This window comes from Phalaenopsis equestris, unplaced genomic scaffold (assembly GCF_001263595.1).
Source record: "Phalaenopsis equestris unplaced genomic scaffold, ASM126359v1 Scaffold000356, whole genome shotgun sequence".
In the NCBI taxonomy this organism is placed as follows: Eukaryota; Viridiplantae; Streptophyta; class Magnoliopsida; order Asparagales; family Orchidaceae; genus Phalaenopsis; species Phalaenopsis equestris.
Window position 1 is genome coordinate 901,497 of NW_018164798.1, and position 4,864 is coordinate 906,360.

Genomic DNA, 4,864 nt, shown 5'->3' on the forward strand with positions numbered 1-4,864 from the left:
CTTGAAGTTCCACATATTTGTCCTAACCTCTAGCACTTAGTATGTGGGGTTAGTATGAGGGAGCTCAAGATGAGCCCCCATAGGACTGTCTGACCTTAGGGTTAGCCTTGGATTGGTATGGAGCTATTTCACTCACCTACACTCACTCTCACCCACAATCACTCACAATCCTGAACCCAAAATGGTTCTTTGATCCCTTGATTCTTTTGGGAGACTCATGTAGATGGTCCCCTAAACCCACTAGCCCTAGGCTAGGCTTAAGCTAAGAGCAGTACATAGAGGACCCAAATGGGGATTACATTGGTACATAGTTCATATATGGTCGTTGGCTTCCTATTCTACCAAAATTACCCAACTTGGCCTTTTGCCCCTAAATCCACACAAATTACCTAAATGCCCTTGAAATCTTAAATTTGACAAAAAATTCCTAAATTCACCCAAAATACCCAAATTTGTTCAAAAATCAATTCAAACCATTTTAAAATACCCAAATTACCCAAAATTCCTAAAAATTTCAAAATTACCAAGATACCCCCAAAATTGTCAAAATTATAAAAATACCCTTGGCACCCCAAACTTTCCCAAAACCTTAAAAATCATCTCAAGTATCACCAAAACCAATTTGAACCCTTCAATTGAACCCAATTTGGCCAATTTGACCATTTTGACCAAAACCCCCCAAGTTGCCTTTAAAGGTTAAATTTCCCAAATTTACCTTTAATGCCGATCAATTTGGTCCCAATTTCCCTCAGTTTCAATTCTAAACTCCAATTCACCTTTCATCTGACTAATCTAAATCAAATTCAAGCCTAATTGGACCATGCTTTGAGCTCAATCTTAATCTAAGTCAAACCCCCAATTTTGGCCCTATGACTTAATCTCACCAAATTGAAACCCATAGGCTACATACCCCAATTTGGATCCTAAATCTTTTATAAAACTCCTACACACCAAGCCTAACCTACATTTGGCCTTGGTGAAGCCTCAATTTCATTTGCTTTCAACCTAAGTCCAAAAATCCCCAAATTTGCCCAAATTGGCTATGTCTCTAAATTCCACCAAATTGAATGCCTTAACCCCAAAAGTCGCACCCAAACCCCAAAAGTGGCACCCAATTTATGTTGAAACTCTTCATGAAATTCCTATAAACCATTTTAAATAATTAATTTGAACCTCACCCAACCTAGACTTAAGTCTATCCAACATGCCCAAATCGACCAAAATCCCAAAATCCATTAAACTGAGCTTCCAATTAGACTCAAAATCATTTCAATACTTCACCAAAAATCTTCATGACAATCATCCATATAATGTTGATCAATCAAATGGGCTCAAAGTCATGGCTAGCTTAACCCAAAACCAAAAATCCCAACTCTTAGCCATTTGGACCCAAATTGGACTAGTGCACCAAAATTAACTCAGTCATCTCAAAACCATTAAATTGATCACTCCACAGTCACTAAGCACACTCTATTGACCAGGCTAAACCTCCTTGGACTAGCCATGGTGAGCTATGGACCATTGGATCCCTAAATTAAGAGATTTATGCCCATTTATTGGCCTTAACCAAAAATCTCCGCAATCATCACTTGCTATTGAGGGTGAACCATAATTAACCCTCCCACTGGCTCACTTGACCTCCTGACCACCTCCCCTGGCCCTGCCCGGCTAGCCTAGTGGCTTGAAAACACCAAAACTGAGAGTCCCAAGCAAAAATTCAAACCCAAACTCACCCATTTGAGCTGGCCAATTCCAATTGGCTTTGGCACTTCAAAACCCTCCACCTAAGCACCATTTTGCACCACTTAATTGGCCATGATAGCCACCCTAGGCCATTTTATTTAAACCTCACCTCCATGGCCAAGAAGGAGGATCTGAAATATTCTTAAGTAAACTCTATCGAATTGCTCTCAAAGACTCCCTAAGGCCTCCTCAGTTCAAGCCCACCATTTTCCCCCACTGATCCTCACTATAGAGCTCAATTTTGAGCTTAAATTTCTGCCAAAACTAGGACAGAACTCTCCACAGCTCCACAGCTCACCAAACTCCAATTACTTGTGCACACACCATCCCCGCAGTGAGAGAAGTTGATTCCCCACAAAAGCCCCTTCTGAAATAGCCTATAGCCTAGCTCTAGAATAACACCTAAAAACCACTTTGATTGAATTCATACCTAGACCATTCACCAAGGCTTGGGACTTCATCCAGAGGTTCATTGGGACCAATCAAAGCTACCATAACCATCTAATTGAGGCCACCCCTTTGAGACAAAGGTATTGAACCCTAACCCTAAGTCGAGCTTATTTTTATTCTCCATATGTATTTACTGTATTTCATACCATATAATCTATATAGATAGGTTCATTTTGAGTAGATGAAGTTTGAGTAGATGAAGGTTTTCGAGTAGATGAAGGTTTAGAAATAAACCCAATGCATTTTAGTTGAATCTAAGCCAAGATCTTAAGGTTTTAGTGTGAATGGCTCATGAGTTAGGTCACTTGGGGACCATAACGGAGAGCCATTTGATCATGCGTTTATTCAACGGACGAAGGAGATCAAGCTAGATAGATCCATGGTGCATAAAGCGCGGTCTGCGTGGAGGCTACATGGCCTGTGGCGTCCAATGGCGGAGAAATACGCAAACCCTTCGGAGCGGATGAAGATGAGTTGGCGCTGCGTGGATAAGTAGAAAAATATGGGAATTTGGAATATTTTAGATGACTAAGCTTCAAAAATCCATATCTTTCTCTACAAAAATCATAAAAATAAAATAAAATAACCCTCTTACTCAGTGAACAGAGGAAATAAAATAACCCTCTTAAACCCTCTTACTCAGTGAACAGAGGAAAATAATGTGGACTAAAAATAAAAGTTATTTTTTAAACATATGATTTTAAATTAATTAAATACCCTCTGTGGTATTTTAACCCTCCATGGTTTAAAATATTTTACCATGGCTTGAAATTTTGAGGCTTTATTCCTCATTAAAAACGGGATGTTCTCTAATTTTTCCAAGGCCAGAGCATCTATATGCTTCTATCCCTAATTTTCAACTAAGGTGACCATTTTGGCTTGTTTTAATTATATAAATCAAAACATCACTTGAAATATTACGAGAAAAATTTTATTAAGTTTCTTGTAGTCAGAGAAGTCTATGAAAAATGTTGCAATGCTTTGAATAATTTTGTGAATTTCTATACTTAATTAAATGTGAATATCTTTTATTAATTTGTGTAAAGTAAATACATATAAGAGATTAACAAAATTAGCTCCACATTATTCATAAAAATCATATTTACCCACTATAAAAGTTTGAAAATTATTTGGCTTAGTTTAAGCACTAAAGTGGATTTTTTAAGAAAGCTTGTATTTTTGTACAAAAATAATTATAATAAATTAAATACACTTAGAAAAATTATGAAAAGTGGTCTTCCGAGTTTCTTGTGATCAGGGGCATTCTATAAAAATAAAACTCATTTTTATGAAAATATTTTATTTTTCAAAATTATTTTGAATTACAAATAATTAAAATAATCAAAATTTTTATAATTATAAAAAATAGTTCAAAATGAGTAGGAATGTCCCCTGATCAATTAGAAATCATTAGGACATTTTTTCTTAATTTTTCTAAGTTAAAAATGAATTTTAGAGACTTAAAAATGAATTTTTCATGTTTTCCCATTTAAATAATTATAATAAATAAATTAAAAATCACAAAAATATAAGATTTGATTCTTTGGGTTTTTTGAATTCAAGGAAGTTTATTAAAAAAATAAAAACATTTTTTTTTATTAAACTATTATTTTCAATTGAATTTAATTATTGAAATTGATTAAAAATTAAATAATAATAATAGAAATTTGATTCAAAAAATCATGAAATTTTGTCTATGTGTTTCTCTGACCTTAGGAAACCTTTAGTAATTTTTCAATAAATATAAATTTTTTTTGGATAATGAAATAAATTAACGTTTGAAAATCTTATGTTTTAAATTTAAGTAATTATCTAAATTAAATTAAAATTTTTAGAGGCCCACATATCCTCCTCTAATATTATAATTACCTCATGGATATGACACTCTAAAATCATTTGAGTTGTGTTTGATGAGTTATGAGGTGAAGTACCCCAAGGGCAAAGTGGTAATTTTAGATGGGTTATGAGGTGTAGTACCCCAAGGGCAAAGTGGTAATTTTAGACTTTGGTGCCTTGATAAAAAAATTAGGATTATCAAAGGGAAAATGGGTAAATTTGATCTTGCTAAACATGTTTAGATGATCGAAATAAAATGGGGCTAAGACGTAAAAATCCATTCAACACCCTTGCACAACATCAACTAAAAGCATAATTCTCCTAATCTTCATGACTTGGAAGTCAATTATAGAGCAGATGATTCTTAAGTGATGGGCACCGGAAGTTGATAATTTACTTCTCTTAAGCCTAAAGTTGAGGATGATGTGATCATTTAATAAGGATAAATGGAATTTAAATTAAAACTTTGAAAACCACCATTTCATGCATTATGATTGTTAAAGGCTTGGTAGTGACATAGGTTCAATGTCTAAACTCAAGTTGATTGGATTTAGAAAATGATATGATTTGTGATTAACATATTTAAGCACTACAAGCCTAACTTTAACTCTAGGCACCACAATCTTAAATGACTCAAACACACCTTAAGGGCACCCACTCACATAACTTTTAAATGAAACATTAATTGACTAATCCAGTATCCTATCCTTGGGATAATTAAATTGTTAAGCTTCAATGAACAATGTGGTAGCCACACTCTAGCCTCAGATGATTATTGGAAAATTATGATAAGATCAAAATGAACTCGGGATATTTATAGAGATATTCAAAATGA